This window comes from Cydia splendana, chromosome 9 (assembly GCF_910591565.1).
Source record: "Cydia splendana chromosome 9, ilCydSple1.2, whole genome shotgun sequence".
NCBI classification, from domain to species: domain Eukaryota; kingdom Metazoa; phylum Arthropoda; class Insecta; order Lepidoptera; family Tortricidae; genus Cydia; species Cydia splendana.
The window spans coordinates 6,580,761-6,600,488 of NC_085968.1; positions in this window are offsets into that span (position 1 = coordinate 6,580,761).

The following is a 19,728-nucleotide window of genomic DNA, read 5'->3' on the forward strand; positions in this document are numbered from 1 at the left end:
TCTGATGTTTGAAATTAAATTTTCATTGAACTATACTTATTGAATGTCATATTCTTCAAATAAAAATGTTAGATGCTCGTGGCTGTTTAAATTTGTGGGGCTGTGTAAAAGATATGGTGTACCAAACCAAACGGAATGTGAAACTGCGGACGAAATGAGACAAAGGCTAATTGGTGCTTTCTGCGGAGGATAAATGACAAAGAGCATACACTATATCGCATGTGCATCGACATACTCGGGTACGGGCTGCGGCGGCGTTGTAATACACGGAGGTACATTTGAACACCGTATGTGAAAAGATGATAGTATTAAATATTGGAAAAAAGTAATTATCTAAGAAAGTAATAAAATTGTTTGTAATATTTTTGCATGCATTTGATTTATTTGACATTTATGCGTCATTCATACATCATTGCGATACTGTCAACGATCGGAAAAAAGTGTAAAGTCCCGAGCTTTCCCGACGGAGATCCTTAATCTAGCCGTCATGTGCACATGCCATAGGGTTATCACCACAGTTAAAAAGTAGTATTTTTGCAATTTTTATTTTTTACTCAATTAACGATTCTTACCATTACCAATAGTCTCTGTATCACTTAAACGACCTAATACTTCCGGGAAGGATCGTCGTGCCTTTCCACCCTGTATACATATATGGAAATTAATAAATATACAAACAGTGATTTCGTATGCGTATGTGATATCATATTATGCCAAAGGATGCCGACTAGTACGTAATGCCAATATTTTGAGAATTATGTTTATTTAATGGATTAATATGACCAATGTATTTTTTTGCACAAACACCTAAAAGCTATTAATTGCTTACTACATTGTATAACGTTACTTGGGTATGGTTCTAAATCTTTTGGATACAATGGTTGTGTCGCGCACCGAGATTTCAAGATACGATTTGGGATTTGTCAAGTTTCTAATAGTAGGTAGGTATTTCTATTAGTAAACACAAACGAAAGAATATACATACATGTAAGGTATATTATTATTTATTTCCATAATCGTTTCATACCAAGATTATAAAGTTCGAATCGCCATCATGGACATAATTTGATTCAATGTTTTTTTGAGTCGCATTGACCAGTTTTCACGTGTCTAGCAGGTGTACCTGAAAAGTGCATGCAAACTTGTACTTGAAGTCTTTGACGAATGAATCAGGAACTACACCAAGATGGTTTCCCAAATTAATGCTTTTATATAATTAAAACCCCAATATGTTCTTATATATTATTTTGCTCATTGAATTTGTTGCCGACCTCATATTATTCTCAGGACCTGCCGTCGTGCAGTGAATGAGCGCTCATTCACTGCCAAAATGTGTTACGTCACCAGAAGAACGTCAATGATGCTTTCAATGCCGATAGTGGTATTGCGTTTGCTCATCGAGTGCAGGAGAGTCGAGCGCTCGGGCAAAGGACGGGGTGTCAATTTATAATTTTTTATTCTCAACCGACTGCCATTTATGCCAAAAATATGTGTAAAACTAGAACAGGTGTATCATTAAAGGCTTTATTGACGTGATATTGATAAAATAAGTGTCACTTTTTAACACCACGCAATTGAAAGAGCCGGACACTGTCATTATCACGCAAATACGACCATGATATCCCTACTGGTATAGGTTTATTTTATTTCCGTGTTCGATTTTGTTAAGTACTTACAATGAATCGCAAAGAAACTGCCTAGTCACTAGGCCCTAGTGCACTGCACACGTTTAAAGGATGACTCACGTTAGACCAGGCCGTGTCCGGCCCGGAGCTATCGGCGCTAACTTTTCTATGACATGACAGGCGATCACGTGATGATTCCCATAGAAAACGATGTGCTGGAAGCTCCGGCCCGGACGCGGCCCGTTCGAACGTTAGTCATCTTTAACTCAGTGCCGTGCCGCTATCTCATCTCTCTTCTAACTGCCACAAATGAGGATTTTTGATGGTTTAGTATCATATGACCGTGCGCAGAGTTCCATAATGAAATTGTTTATTATGCAATTTGGACGATTTTAAGGACCCGTTTTTTGCTGACGTGAATGTAGATTTAGAGTTATTTAACCCATTTACTTTTATTACTACCCGCGCGCTAAAAGATGTTGATACAAACTTACAATTAATTTCTCGCCAGTTTGCCGGGGACCAAGAATGTACCTACTCTTTATACTTTTAACCTTAGGATAAATTAATAAATATTTTCGTTTAAATATGAAGGTTACAGTCGCATTGGTTTAACTGAGTAAATGACTCGGCTGTTTCATTTGGGTGGAATACACGGCCAGAAAAGACGTTATAGCCGAATATTGGGCGATATTGATTGATTCAAGACCCGCACTCAATAAGGTCCTCGGGTCCGCTTCATGTAACCGGAACCTCTTTTGAGAGGACCGTTCATTAATAACGTAAGTAAGCTATTAATAATAGGGTATTTTTAGTGTAGCCTATTATTAATAGATCTTCCTCTTAACTGAAATAAGAAGTTGATGTATAGATATATGAAATAAATGCTTGAATATTTAAAAAGGGACAGGATTAGCGTTTGTTCGTTTTTGCTAAATCCTATTGTCTCATTAAAGTGCAGTCGTTGGTTGATATTCGATCACATCTTCTTCTTCTTCTTTTCATCCTGTTACCCCCTGCTGGGGTGTAGGGCTCGAATCTTTAACATCACATTACACACACACTTACTTCACACACACTTACTCACACACACACTTACTTTCGTTCACATACTTACGTTATAGTGACGATGTCCTTATGACCAGGAACTTGCCCCCTTTTTAACCGACGTCAAAAAAGGAGATTATCAATTCAACCGTATTTCTTTTATGTTTGTTACTTCGGAACTCGACTAGCTTAACAATGGTCAGCCGTTGGCTTGTTGTTACCGAAGTCGCTTTTCCTTAAAGGGTCTGGCTATTTCGGGACGTAATTTTTCTAAGAAGAATAATACGAAACTTATCGGGCTATTTCGAGTACTCGATTATAAATAGATCTCGATTATTTCATTAGTCTACATGGACAATGAACGAAGAGCAAATTAAAAAATAAACTATGAATGTCTATTCTCTAGGTCGAGTGAAAATATGTGTCCTAGGAGTACTCAAAGAAAAGGCATGAGATAGATAGGTACTAAAGAGTAAAGAGAATTATTAAAGGAAGCTTAAGTCCCTGTCAAAGAACAATCTGTAAAAAAGAAGATATGAATACCTGCCAGTTGCCGATTAACTTAGTTAGGTACGAAATATGAAGGGGCAATCATCTAATTATTCTAATATACATACAGCAACAGAAGCTTATGTAGTACTTTAATTTAGTTTACAGAGAACATGACTTTCCAGCGGGTTTGACTAAAGGATGACTCACGTTAGACCGGGCCGTGTCCGGGCCGCAGCTTCCGGCGCATCGATTTCTATGGAAAGCATCACGTGATCGCCTGTCTTGTCATAGAAAAGTAAGCGCCGGAAGCTCCGGCCCGGACACGGCCCGGTCTAATGTGAGTCGTTCTTTATGCTTCATTTGTGACTAGGCCTCAATGTATATAATGTACTATTGGTAGATATACTAACAATTCCATATCTCATACAAGTTGAGATATTACCACGTTTTTGGACGCAGATTTTTCTTGGTTAAAAGTTATTTCTTGGCCGAAACATTACCTATTTTCTAGATTTAAAAGCTTTAGGGTTCGCATTAGAAAGGCTATATTCAATATAATATACCCCTAGCTGAAGCGAGATTAAATGTTTTTGACATTGAGAGAGTTTCTAAAAGATTGCTACTGTATACGTATTATTATTTTATTAAAATATAGGGTGCTTTAGGATAACGTTTCGTCATAATATTTAAAAAAAAAAAGTAGATATGTACCTAAATATGAGAAGACCAGTCTATAACATTTTAGGACATGACTGTGAAGTCATGTCATGACCCGTTGTTTTTTTTAATGAATCAATGATCTAAATAGTGATATTTAGATCATTGATTCATTAAAAAAAACAACGGGTTGCACTCCGGGAGTGCCGACAGAAGTGAAAACTCAATGACTAGTCCAAAATGTCTGCAGCACTATGTATAATTAGGATTGTTCATTTTTTTAAATGTTCTATTTCGAAAACCATTTCGAGATATACGGTTTTTAAACAATTTCCGACATTTAATATACAATAATTGAGGATTGAAGATATTTCAACAAATGACCTTATAGTTTGACCAAAGAATATAATACTCACTAGGAGAGTTTGACCTTCTCCTGGGCTGAATGTAAAGTTGATGTAAAGTCATCGCATAATAAAAGTTATCGAACCATAGTAAATAAATCCGTCACTCACGTAATTTCATTGTCAAAGATATTATTGCCATCGATTGTCATAATTAAATTTTTCAGTTAAACCGCTGCGCTTGTTTGTTACTATTTGATTTATAATTAATACCTAAACAGTAGATTTCATTGCTTAATAATATATCAAAAACCTTGACCCTACGTGTGGGAATGATTCACAAAAATAATAGTTCGAATCCACGAAGACCTACGACGTGAAAGATGGTGCCATGAATTAAACTTGGAATACCTACCTACTTCAAGTGTGACACACAGTATTGCTATTGAGGATCACGTCGATGTAAGTATAAAATTAATATTATTTTACTACACTTATTTAAAAGCTCACTTTATTGGTAGGATCGTGGTACCTATTTATTTTCTGTGGTAATGTAGCCAGAGCAAGGCCTATTGACTTCCTTGAAACGATGTGACCCTAATTAAAAATTGTACATGTGTTGTCCGTTCCCAGACGAGATTGCCAGTAATTAACATCAAAATATTTTACTACAGCAACATTGCTAGAACTGGCTTTGTCTATAGATACGATTTCTAGGAACAAATCAAATTATTTTATCAAATATATTTTGATTTGTATTTTATGAAGTAGTCATATGTAAATTATTATTTATTTTTTGATATATGTATATTATTATCTATTATATTTCAGTTTGTCTTTGTCTATGTTCATAAAATCTACGAAGGGTAGACGTGCCTCTACCCTCCTTGATAAAATAAAAAAAAATCTTTGTCAATTGGCCTCTTTGATAGGCCTTGATTTGGGTCTGGCTGGTAAGAACATAGACAAGATAAAAGTCTTTAATGTCAATGCTGTCATTTAAGTCATTTAATGCAAAAATATCAATTTTCATATAAAACGATTTATTCACTTGAAATATATTTATTTACCTATTAATTTTAAAAATAAAAACTATTCATATGTACGAGCAACATATCTAAATGCGTCTTCGCACAGACTTAGTTAAATTTAAACCGTTGTCTCTCTTCCTTCCTTGCTGTATGTATCCGGCAATGGCGACTTTATCAACAATTCTTATCCGGATTATTGAAAGCCCTAATGTGTGTGTGGAAACCGTTGTAGTAAATCAGAAACAGCGATAATTTCAAGGTAAGATATATATTAATCTTTAAATAAAAATGAGCGTGCTAATTACCAAATTCAAATATAATAATTTAATCTTACTATCCCCGTAAGTCCCGCGGACGCTATATCGCATCCGAAATTATAATCAAAATTCAACATAGATGTAAAACCCCACATTGTTTAAGCTGGTAACCCTAGGAATTAGCGACGTTAGTAATTAGGAAGATAGATTATGTGGTTTTATTTTTTGACTATTTTGTTTTAGAAAGTGAATCAGCAGATGGCTTGAGCGTGAGATAATAATATAATCCTGGGCCGTCATATGATTTCTTGGAAAAAGCTCAGAAGGGCACGTATCTGCCGCATATCCAAACTAGTTTCCCGGTGACCAAGAACGCTGCGCGGAGCTGTGAAGCAGAAAATGTCCGATAACCGGATAGATGTAATAACAACTTGTAACCATTTGCCATATCAGTGTATGTATTCATATGTATTATGAAAATATTTATATCTTAATAATACGTAACTTTTTGTTACCTTTTATATTTCACGAATTTCTGAATATAGTACCTAATCATTATCTTTTAACGTATTTTTTTACTTCTATGTGAAATGCTAATTTAAGAGCCCAACAACGTGCACACTAGCGCCACTGCTAAATAATCGTGATTATTTAAATTTAACGACATGTATTTAAAAAAGGGGCCGCTACGGACTGTATTGTGTATTTAGGTACCTTTTGAATATATCAAACTAGATTTTATGTTGCTGGATTCGTCGATCTATGAGCTCAAAACAAAAACGGCCGTTTTAACTTTGGACGGGTAGATTGACGAATCCAATAACATAAAAACTAGTTTAATGTATTCAGCAGTGGCGCTAGTGTGCACGTTGATGGGCTCTTAAAAACTTGACCCCAACAAAAAAGAAAAAAATACAAAAAGAAATTCCCTCTCTGGGATTCGAACCCAGGACCATTAGCTTCCTGAACTGGATTACTGCCAATACCCGCTAGGCTAAACGGGTTGTCAATTCTAATTACAATGGTATCCTACCAGAGCGCTAGTAGTATAAACGAACTTTTGAAAGGGACATTTTTTTGTATGGAGTTATCGTTCTTCTCCTAGTGAGTATTATATTCTTTGAGCCAGAGTATCTAAAGGCAAACCGTTAAACAGAGATGGTGCTTACTAGAAAGAAAGAATATAGATACAAGAATACATAGCCATACTCAAAATTCAGATTGAAACTGCTTTAAAAAAATATAATTTCTATTTCCAGGTACATGTTGCAGTTCAAGCTGCTGATATCATGGTGGACAAGAAGTAAAGTTAATAAAGAGTTGTGAATAATAAAACATGTTTTTGTTCACCTACTTTTTTATTATTCAGGAAATATATGCATACCTATAAATTTCCAAAAAAAATTGTGAATTTACATATATGTATGTTTATTATGTTCTGCACGAGCATCTGACAATGATGGCTTCTTGTTGACCAACCAGAAGAGAAGTGTATGGTTTGTTATTTACTCTGTTCCCAGGAATTATTTACGGTCGTAAAGTATTACGACGATTAATAATTAATATGACGTTCGTTTCAATACAAAATGCTCAACTTTGTTCTGGGCCCAAGTGCCTTAACAAAATCAACCTCATTTGTACATTACATATCCCACAGCTGTATCTAAATAGAAATCACGATGACCTGAAATAATAGGATATAATTAGCAAAATTGGCATGTTCCTAATATAGTAGTATAGTACAATATCCAAACTTCTCCAATCTTCTTACAAATCGAATCAGTTAAAATATATATGATGTAGGTAACTTACATTTGTATTTTTGCTCCCTTGATTTCAGCCAAGTTATGGTTGGAGTTGGATGCTCCAATAAAACTAAGTTATATTATATAACTTAGGCAGATTTCTGGAATCAGCTTTCACAAATTTATAGCGTAGGTAGTTTGAAATTAATGATTTAGGGATTCAAAATAAACTAGTTTTCCATTCCAGACGATATTATTTATAGAAACACGTGACACTGACATTGTCGACAGGTGACATTACAATCAATTGACAATGACAACTATTATTGAAGTGAAAATTAATTGTTTAAAATTGGAATAGAAATTGTAAAGTTAGCTTGCAGACCTCGCATCTAAATATATTTGGTCATGATATTTTGAGTTTTATTCACCAGTACTAGAGTTCACTTTTATTAGCGATTTCATCAATATGTAGCTTTATTGAATTATATTTGAGTGATATAAAGTTAGAATGTAACTGTGAGATCCTCGTATTTCAGCCCGTACAACATTCTAGAACATTGAGCTTTATTGCTTAATATAAAAGTCCAGTTTTAAATAATTCCGTGACACATGATGTCAGCGTTACGTTACGCGTCGCGTATCGAGTTTACCATTTTTTCCCCACCTCAAAAAGTGCTCAGCGCCGCTAAAGAAGTTTTCACTTCAAAAATTAAATTACTTTCTTATAAAAATAAACAATCATTAATTCATTACTGGTAAAAATGATAATTGTCGCTACCAAAGTAAGTAGGATGAGTAAGGGTAAGAGCTTGCGGAGTTATACTTAAGTAACAGCCGAATTTTAATTTGTCACTGACCTGAAACAAGGAGACGCCCTTTCACCAATGCTATTACAACTAATGTGATTATCATAATTATCTTATAGGTAGCGAAGCAAATCGTCTTTTAAATCGCTTCATATCCATAATAATGCTTCAAATTTGTAAGCGATTGGATCTCTGATATTACAGCAGAGTTGATAGTGAACAGGGGCCCATACCTCGAACGGTATTAAACTAATATTATTACTATTAGTCCACGAACTGTCAAATCGTACGGGCTACCATGGCAGCACACTATTAATATTAGACTAATACCGTTCGCGATATGGGCCCCAAAAGAGTCCAATTGGACATTAACAAATGTCTTTTTATACGACCGCTGTAGCCGGCATCGCGAATATTGCTGCAGCAAACTTTAGATAGCCCGGTATACCCCAAATTGAGGAAGTTTGGCGGCCAAAATGACGGGCTTTCACGTCACAAGCATTCGATTCGATCTCTATCATCACATCCTGAAGTAAATTATAAGTAATTGACGATATTTAGTCGCGAATATTCCGGACAGTTGGAGAACACTTAATTGTTGATCTACTCTATCTAATCTACTTAAGATTTGTTGATTTGTTCTCAACTATTAATAATCTAAATTTGGACACTGCCCCTATTATCTAAGTACGTTGAAAATACGATGTAAAAGCGCCAAGACTTCCTGATCTTGAACATTCTGTAGCCAGGTCAGACACGTAATAGGAGTTCTTGCGGCCATTCAAAGTGCGCGTGGCTGGCTTTTCACAATTTCGGGCTAATAACGGCATATTGGACCGACCACAGCGAGTTAGGCTTATGAAGCGCAGGTGAAGGAATCACCTCATGCAAACCAGTGTAAGTGCAATCTTTCATTGTGTATAGTTGTTAAGGATCCAGAGATCATGGTTAATCTGGTTTGCTTGATAGGAACGCTCGTTAAGTGATGAAAATGAGAGGCCTTTGTCAGGCCGCAATGCACCTGCCCTGACGCCTTGCTGACTAACAAAATGGTTATTGCTATGCTACGTTTGGAGTATGAGAAGCTACTTTGTTATATTTATCATCATTTTTGAAACGAATCCTAAAAGGAAGGACTGAATTCTTATTATGTTTGGTAAAATTGATAGGTGAGTTTTTATACTAAATGACCTTATGCTCGTTTAAGTTGTTTAATATACTTTTGCATAATGTAGGCCAAAGTATTTAGTTTCAGTGAATCTCCCGTGGAATTGGCAATAACATGTGACACGCTATAATATATCACAAAAAATTTATTGTCGGTCAAATTACTGTAATTTCACGCAAGTATTACCTAATTGCAAAAATAGCATTTCTGGGTATCGAAGGCCTTAGATAATTATGCGTGGCTGACGTTATTATTAAGAGCCCAATTACGCCAATTAAGAGGCGTGAAATTAAAATGTATAATTTATTAAATTTTCTGGAAATGGGCTCTGTAAGAGATGTCTGCCAGTCATGTTCAAGTATCTAGGGCAACGCTCCGACGCAACTTGTACGGTTTGCCCTACTTACTTCGTTAATTCTGTTTTGCCTGATATATATTATTATACTTGGTTTTTTATCAGCTTTTAGGAAAAACCTCCTACTTCGATTTTCACGTAATTTTAGGTGCGTGTTAACTTTATAACTTACTTAAATAAAATAATTACTTTTAATTACTTTCTTAGCGTACGTGTGCTAACTCGGGGCATGGCTCGGGGCTGACGGTTATTATTAAAGTTTAGTTGGTAAAAAAAACTATTTCCACTAGAGAAGGGATATAGAACAATGCTTGCTTTTCTAGTTTGTTATTTCTGTATTTCCAAGATTGTTAAGAGAGTCCAATATTTATCTTTTGAAAGCTTTAAAATTGATTCAAATGTTGAACAAGAACGAGTGATTTATAACACAAATATTATTTTTAGATCACGATCATGAATTATTGCGAGGAAACAGAAATTCATTCATCATGTTAACTGCTTAAGCAAATGTGTATTCAATTATAGTAGATATTTACTGCTGTAGATAAATATTTAATGATTTGCTTCAAACCAGAGAACTATAGGTATAATGTTATATAGATAATAGGTAGCTAGGAGCTGTCAAAGCGCCTCATAGAGGCTTCCGGTGACCAGATGGCTGGCCAATATTTTGCCTTAAGGCGCCCACTGATTAACAGTCCGCCGGACGGTATCGGCCTGTCAGTTAGAACAAAATTTTGACAGTTCCGAACAACTGACAGGCCGATACCGTCCGGCGGCCTGTTAATCAGTGGGCCCCTTTGCAATCCAGCGGGGCAATACGGCCAGCCTTCTGGGCACCCTACTGAGCGACTACGACTTAGGGCAAATTTTTTATTTATAAGTTTTTAGTGTTTTTATTATGTTTTAAAAATGTTATTAAATAAATTATTAAGCATTAAAAAAAGATAATAGGTTCATAATCAAATGTAGATATTCACATCATTATACATTATACATAGGTACAACACAAAATTTCAGCATTATCTGTCATATTTTTGCTTTTTAAATAACATAATTAGGTACATAGTAAGTACTTCATATTATTAATAAACTTAACGATTCTAATACATTTCTTTTAGTGATAATATTTTTTATTGTTTTTCGTATATCGCACACACTTTAAGTTATATATCTAGAATCCTAAACCGGATTTTATGGAGTAAACTTTCTCCTAATATGTATTTGATTAACCTATTGGCTAGTTAGGTATTTTCTATTCACGAAGAGCTTAGCACGAGTCCACAAGTCCAGTGCGTTAGCTTCTAACGCCATAACCATAATTTTAGACGCAGGTTCAACTCCTGTTCTGGAAAGTAGATGCCTAGGTCACTTTTATTTTTGTATATGACATCTGTGTCGGTTTACAACAATAGATAGGTGATATTAGTAGGACGACCCCAGACCAGACAGTATTGCGGTCCTAAAAGACTACCCTGAGCATTTTGCCTAACAAATGAATAAATTATTAGGTCTAACGTTTTGTACTCGTAGTCCTACACGGGGAGTCTCATATATACATGTGGTCGAGATGGGTTGATAAACTGTTTGTACTAATAATCGAATGATAAATAGAATATAGTAGTTGTGTAAGTTTTGAGCTAACCCGGTGAAGTTCGAGGCCGGGTTCAGAGTGTTCAGACTGTTTAGCAGATGCGCACGACGCGACGACGAAATAATGATGCCGGCGACGCTTGCAACAGATGTGTTTAATATTAAACTTGTTTTTGTCCTCGTGCTTAATTCAAGTGAAATCAAAGGGTAACATACAGGTTCAGCAGTGACTAAGTATGTTAGCCCTTATGAATATTGGGCGCAAATTTACATGCATGATAAAGATGTAAGGTGGTGGTACTGGTGCTCGACGCGGTCCCAGTACATGTCATCTTGAAACTTAAGTCATTGTCAATAGAGATGACAGCAGGGTGTCATCTATTGGGTATTAACATGTCGAGCACTAGTACCATCACCTTATCAAAAAAGTGATACTTACGTAATTGTAATTTTTAAATAAGTATAAATTCGGATTGGATATTGTAGTATATCACAATACTACATGTAGGTAGACATAACTAATAAGTTATAGATATAAATATGTGGGTATGCCGGTCGCGCTTGACTATGTTTTTAGTTTAAAATAAACCGCCATTGAAGTGACATCGTGTTTCTTTATGTATATCGCCCTTTACATACATATCATTTGGCGCAGTCGGTAGGATGCGAACCTACGCTCCCAAAGGGAATCTGATTTCCAATGAATTAATATTAACTATTCATGTCTTTTTTTCCAAGACAGACTATTTCAGTCAATTTGTATGAAAAGTTTAAATTCACGCTCAAATAAATTCAAAATTCAAAATGATTGGGTATTTCTGTGCTTGATCCGTATAAAATAATATGAATCATACTTTTGCGACGTTTATTAGGAATTTTGGGCCACGGTCGTCCCACGCTCAGCTTTTCTTGGGCTTAATACACGAATGTGCTCTTGACGTACAAAATTATATTAAAACAATAAATTGTTTGTTTGCGCTCTCCCTTTATTGCCTTCTAGCAATCTACACGTGTGCGGGCGAGACGCACTGCTTCCTATTGGATTGGTTTTGATATAATATTTTATCTAAATCGCCTCTTTTAGTTTGGGACGTATGAGGTTTATAAAATACCTCAGAGGGAGTTAGCGGAAATCATTTATTGGATCGGGAACCCGTGTAAAATGGTTTTATCAAATCTATTATACCTACATAGTTTACTAACCGAAGGGTTTTTGGGTTTATTGTTGGAAATATGTAATTACGTGTATACATTTTCCTGTTGAGAATATTGATCGTACCTATATTTAGAAACTTTACGCATCTAGGTATTATTATAAGACGTAATTAGCTATGTTTCTTAAGACGCTGAAACGTTACATAACTGTCTGTGATAGTGTTGGAAACACTTAGTACAATCGACGGTGAGATGATATCCATCTCGAACGCCAGTATAGAAAATTTACTTGGTTCAAAAAAATTCGGTCATCTTTTTTGGCCTACCGATTATAGTTTCTTATCGCTTAGTGCAAACTGTTAGCTTAAATATAGTATTAACAAATCAGCCTATATACGTGCCACTGCCGAGCACAGGCCTCCTCTCATGCGCGAGAGGGCTTGAGATATAGTCCCCACGCTAGCCCAATGCGGATTGGGGACTTCACGTACACCTTTGAATTTCTTCGCAGATGTATGCAGGTTTCCTCACGATGTTTTCCTTCACCGAAAAACTAGTGGTAAATATCAAATGATATTTCGTACATAAACTAAAGTAACTAAAATAATGACTATTCTTTCACCTGATGCCTTAGTTGGAATTAGGTTGGTTATGATTACTATCAGCCATCCCTCGTCATGAACAGACTGCACAAAAGATCAAAGCAAAATCTTCCGAAACCACCGCCATCCACTCAAGGCTGTGAGCCGGTGACCGTTATCATATTGTAATTAACAAAAAGTCAACTTTTGTCTCAAAAGTTTTACAGCAAACTTCATGCTTTGACACTTGCGTTACCTACCATGAAAGCTGTGATGCGTAACGCTATGGGTACTTACAATTTATACGTTATTGGCTTGTCCCTTAAATTATTTAGCGCTTGCAGTCGAGCCTAAGCTCCATTCAGGTCAACGCACAAATCTAATCTTAAATTAAGAGCTACTTAAATAGGTAATCTATTAAACATATAAGAATAAGAAGTTAATTGCTGCCTATCCTAAATTGATCCTATAAGTAAGAAAGTTTCACGTCCAAATGGATTAATGTGTATGTGCCATAGTAAGAGGGCAATTAACCGTAGACCTAAAGCAAGGCAACACAGGGATTGATACGAGCGGTCTAATTAGGACGCGTCCGTGCCAACTCCATTGCTTTTTGTTCTGTGCACAGACGTATACGTAAATAGTTGCCTTATGTTGACTTTTGTATTTATTGACTCTTATAGTTGAACTTGTTTTGTATGAACTGAGGAAAGACTAGCACGACTTTACTGACATAAAATACTTTATTAGATATATTTACAAATTAAAAACATAACTCAGCCTTGGCTTTATTGATCCACAGGCAAAACCATTGAAACTAGTGGTTCTGTGAGTTGTAGATCTCACGACCTTAACTTACCTAAAATTGAATAAATGCATGGCTCCGCGCTTTTGAAAAAAATCCAAAAACTGAATCCACCAAAAAAAAAAAACTATTTAATTATCTAACTTGCTCACAAAATTTCACAACAATCGGTTGAGAATTGCGACCTATAGGGCAGAATATATAAAAGTATTTTTGTCCAAGCTGAGACCGAGACGTTCGCTGACGCTTGGTCAATAATATTGAAATAACACTGAAAAATTTTCGAATTGAATTTTACGACAAACCACAAATCTTTGAATCATGCCCTACGAACAGTACCAATGGATGAATGTTGGCGTGAACTATTTAGATAAAGGTCTGTACTCCCGTGACACTGATTAACCGCCCAGTTTTTATAAGCAGCATTAGACCGCCCGCAAGAAATGCCTACTCTTGGTGTGGCGAAAATAAAAATCTTATATATTGAACCCAGCGGAGATACTGGATTAATGATAGTAATGATAGATATGAATCCAATCGATTTGGTCCATTTGTAGATACCACTTATCGCGCTATATATATTTGCGTATTATCTCTAAAATTGGAGTACTTTTTATACATTCTTCGTTTGACTCGATACATACTTACTAAATGAAATAAACGCAGTTTGTATAACACAATCACATTCATAAGAACCTTTAAATATGTTTATTGGAGTCCGTTATATTCCTTCTTCAGTCGATACGAACTCGTAAAATTTGTTTCATTTGATAATCTACACATTAAATATTGTATTTTACCAACTTATATGAAAAACTAAAAATCATTTATTTACATACAAGATATATACAGTGGTACTACTAAACGAAATTAATAACTAGCCATAGAGCATTTAGTGACTGGAGACATTTACAATTTACGAAACGGGATTTTCTTTACAATTTACGAAACAGTCTGCCGATTTTTGCGGGGGAGGGGACGTCAAATGTATTGCTATTTCTACATGATACGTCCGTAACGTACAAATAGCCATGTCAGTCTCATGCAAAAGTTTGCACGATTGTGCAAGTTTTTCGGCAGAGGGGTAAGCTCTTAAAGGCGACTTCATTTATTAAATGCTCTAAGTAACTTTATTGAAAAATTAATGTGGGTTGACACATTATTGCGTATCAGCATCCAAATGTGAGTCTGATATGTTACGACTATGTTACGTACATACTAGTTGGTGACGTACATAGGTACATATGTATTATCCATAAGTATGTGTAGCAGGGATCGGATACCGGTATTTTTTGTATGGAAAATAAACGGTATTTTTTCGTTCTTCATTAATTATTTCATTTCTGCTTGGGGAATCTAATAATAATAATAATACGAAGTCGTTACCTAAAAACACAACTGAGTCCTACATTTGGAGTATAAAATAATTCGAAATACATATATGGTTATTTCGAAGTTTTTGAAAAAAACCGGTTCCGATCCCGATGTGTAGTGACTGTCTTTATCCACCTCGCTGTCTACGTGTGTACACTTTAGATTAGACTTCTTATTCAGAACGTAAACTGCATTGCATTTTGGTACACGACACTAAACTTGTTGTGATAAGTGATAACTTTACACTTATCCAAATTTTCTGACACGCTTCAGTAACAACAAAATAAAGTAGGTACTTACCTAGCTTTTTATTGGCGTATTAGTAAATTCGGACCTTGGTTTTCTAGTTCAAAATTTACTGTATTTGTTTTAGCCGGTTGAAAAAGGTTAAGAAGAAATGTAAGCCTGCCCTCTAGCATATCACTGACTTTACCTAACCTATAATAAGAAATGAAATGAAAAATAATTTGAATAAAAGAAATGAAAGAACCTAACGAATAACTTTTGGTATCAGACAAAAGAGTTTTCAATGAAACTAAATTCGGTAAATGGCGAAATTGAATGGCACCAATTAATCTATGAAATCAAAAAGTAAAAAAAAAACTATGAGCAAGATTGTTGATAATGGTCCTTGTCCTTAAGACATTCGTGTCGCTTAACTACAAACTTGGGTAAATCCATTCGACCCCCTCTAGCAAATATCTACCCTATTACCTTTTCTTAATACCAAAATTGTATAATCTGACAAATGCATTCCCGAGTTTGAAGTTAAAGCGACTCAGGGCCCGATTCGGATTTTGAAATAGACATCTACTAGATATCTTTTAGACGTCACCAAGATACGATAACGATATGTTTAAGATCTAACCTGTCAAATTTGACATTTATGCGATTCTGGAGATACTCTTGAACGATTTCCACAAGATATGACTTAGAGATCCAATTCACATCTAATAGATATCTAACACTATCTGACGTAAAAGTGACACTGGTTGCCCGAATTGAGCTGCAAAAGAGAACTAGTTGAAATCTAAACTATAACGTATCTAGAATGGATCTAGTACGTGTCGTCTCTTGTGAATATCTTGAAGTTCGAATACGGCAGTCATTCGGAGTTGACAATAAAATAGCATTGCATTTCAGGAACCAATAGCAATCTACGTACAGTACGTACACTTCTGTCGGGATATATAAAGCGTCAACTTCTGCAACTTTAGTCTTCAATGAACAAATAATATCCATCCTTTTCACAATGAACTTGTGAGAGAGGGACGCTAGATTCGCCTAGCAATTTGTACGAACCGTGTTTGTCCTAGGTCGATGAGGATTTGAAACTTCGATGCTCGAACAATAGCTTCGAGCCAATTTTGTGACTTTTGCCTTTACGTTTAAGTGTTCTTAGTTCTTACAGAGTTTTCAGTGAACATTCTTCAGCAGAGCGCATCTTAAGAAGCATTATGCATTAGACGTTTCGTAGTCGTGCATTTGCATTTATGAATAATGTCACCGAAATAGCTTTCCAACAGAATAGGTAACTGAACATTAGGTACATCATACAGACATCGGATTATTGAATGATATATGCGCCCGCCTGATGCTAAGCAGTCTATATAGCCTATGGACGCCTGCAACTTCAGAGGTGTTGCCGACCCTAACACTCCGCCCTCTCGTTGAGCTCTGGCAATCGTACTCACCGGCAGGAACACAACACTATGTACTCATACCCTACCCTACTGGGTCTAGTGTTATTTGGCTGCGGTTAGAGAACTAAGGTGGAGGTACTTCCCCAATTGGGCTCTGCTCTAGATCTGGAAAGACATATATCCGCTGTTCTGTGGCCTACCACACAAACCGAGATGATGATGTCATTCACAGTGGCCATATCTCGCTTAACTCAAATCTCTCTTATCTCTCTTATATAACTAATATCACTTACTTATCATATATCAAATACAAAATATAATGGATTTATGAATATTATAAGAAATTCGCCTTCATTACGATTACGAATAACTGCTTCGTCATTACGATTACGAATAACTGCTTCGTATAATATATTATGACGTTTTAAATTCTCATATGTTACTCATTAATTTTAAAACCAAAATGCAAAATATGTAACTAAAAGTGAATTGTTATGTTAGTTTCCACGGTAATTAAACCGTGGCAAAATAAGTCTTAACAAGCTTCACTGTTTTTGCATTTCGCGCAGTCTGTTAAAAGATTTTCGTGGCTGAAATAATAATTGGGCAGGCGAAAAGTACCACTTTCGCGCTTAATTTTAATCTTTCAACAGCTTACGTAAAAACTCATTTGGGGCTTTATGTAATTATGTATTTATGTTTTTTAATTTGTTATTTTTTCATGGTAGCATTTTAGCATATGAGTAAGTGTCGGCTTTTTTAAGGCGCTTTACGGCTTTTCTATCAACAGCTGTTAAGTCGATAATAGGTTTAGGCCGAGTATAATATTGTATGTAGAGGATAAAATTAAATTTAACCTCTACATTAGTTACCTTAGGAATATTAAGGTAATATTTCTGGGAACAAATAAAAAATCCTGGTAATTTACCCATCGAAAATATTTTCGGAAAGGGAAAAACACAGTAGGTATCTACCTAATTATAAAAAGGACATCAACTACGAGTGCTGATGACCTTTACGTAGAAAAAAATACTCTGTATTTTGCTCGACGTCATTCATCTGTCATCGGCACCAAAGTTTCGCTCCCTGCTTTAATAGAGGTAATATAAAGAAATTAGATAAAACTGCATTCTTTTAGAATACCACTTCATTGGTATCATGTCCCTGAATGCTTACATATGCACAGTCGATACCTACTGATCACCTTGAGGTCATATTAGCTACACTGATTCACCCAAGTGTTCATTTACCGTGCCCGCTTTGTTAGCTTAGTAGGTGTCCCTGTGTGGCTATTTCCATTTACATTGTTCAGTGCATCCTGAGGAACTGTTCTCCATTCACAAAACCCTTTGTCTGTACCTCTTGTAAAATTCGTTTTGTTCTTATACTGTTATATTATGTATTTGTCAGCTCTCACGACCTAGTTCCTTTCGCTATCATTCCACAAGCGGCGCTTAAAATAAATGGTATATAGAATTAATAGTCAAGGGAAATACTTTTTATTCGCAGTTTTACGTCGACCTTTGTGCTCGGTATTTTGTTTAAGAGTTCTAAAAATGATAACATAGTGTAAATAGTAAATTAGTGCTCCAACGTAATACATTTTCATTATACCTACTTTATGAAACTATGGGAGCATTTAAATACTCAAAATAAAACGCAACCTTAAGGATAAAGGATGACTCACGTTAGATCGGGCCGTGTCCGGGCTGGAGCTTCCGGGGCGTACTTTTGAAAGGTGATGATATAAATTGTTTATACGACAACGGTTTCACTCACTTGAATTTTTAGTCGCTATTGGCGACATGTTACACACAATTTAAAACATGTCTCACGAAAGTTTAATATCGGTGATGATATAAGTAGATATGATGATAGAAAACGATGCGCCTGAAGCTCCGGCTCGAACACGGAACACGGCCCGGTCTAACGTGAGTCATCCTTAACTCACGTTAGACCGGGCCGTGTCCGGGCTAACGTGAGACCTCTTTTAGTGTTAGTTACTTATTACCTAACAATCTTTATGGGAGTTGGTTATTATACAACACCATTGAAAAAGTTCAGAACCTGATACATAAGTTCATTAATTACGTATCAGATTCTGTACTTTTTCAATGGTGTTAACTCTTTACATATGATTTTGTATGGGGACAGTGAACGTGTTAAACCATTCCAAAATATACGTTTCAACACCACTGATGTCATTTCGTAATGATATTGTGGTGGTATACGGACAGGCAAACGGCCAGACAGACGGAGATGACGAAATTATAAGGATTCCGTTTTTACTATTTTGACTACGGAAATCTAAAAACGATCCAGTAGTATTCGATTTAAAAAAATAAAATATAAAAAACTTTTTAAAAATTCATATAATGTACGGAATCCTTGGGGTGCGAGTGGACGCCAGATTGATTTTAAACAATCAATGCAAACTCACAAAAATGGGAATGTAAAATAAATGTTTAAACCAGTGTTCCAATTTAACGTATGCTGAAAATATACCTCCAACTGCCCGAATAAATAATAAACAATCGAATAGAAAGTAAAATCGAATAAATCAAATACTACATTTTATGCGAAAAACAATGTTTGTTTGTGGAAATGATTTCATCCGTATGAATTCTTAGTGTACGTAATGCGAGCTACAGATCCCAATGTAGGTAGGTAGGTACCAATTTTAAATACTCGCTTACAACCTATCCTAACCGGGTCCATCATAAGCTCAGGTTCCTCAATGCTGAGAATCGAAACATTATGCATGGAGCCATGCACCTGAAATCTGTCTTCTATTCCCTGCCAAGTGCTTCGTGCAGTTTAATGACATAGCTGCATTAATTTGGGATTTTGGGCGCACCATCTAGCGGAAGGTTGGCCATGAGGCCTTATGCTTTCAACTTTACCAGTCATTAACGGCCAGGCCGCGACTTTGCGCGACCGGCGGCGGCGGCAACCTTAGGTGGGAACGAAAGGTACGATCACTGGGTCTCGCACGAAGGTTTCATGTTTAACAAAGTAAACCAAAAGTAAAGAAAGACAGGGACCTT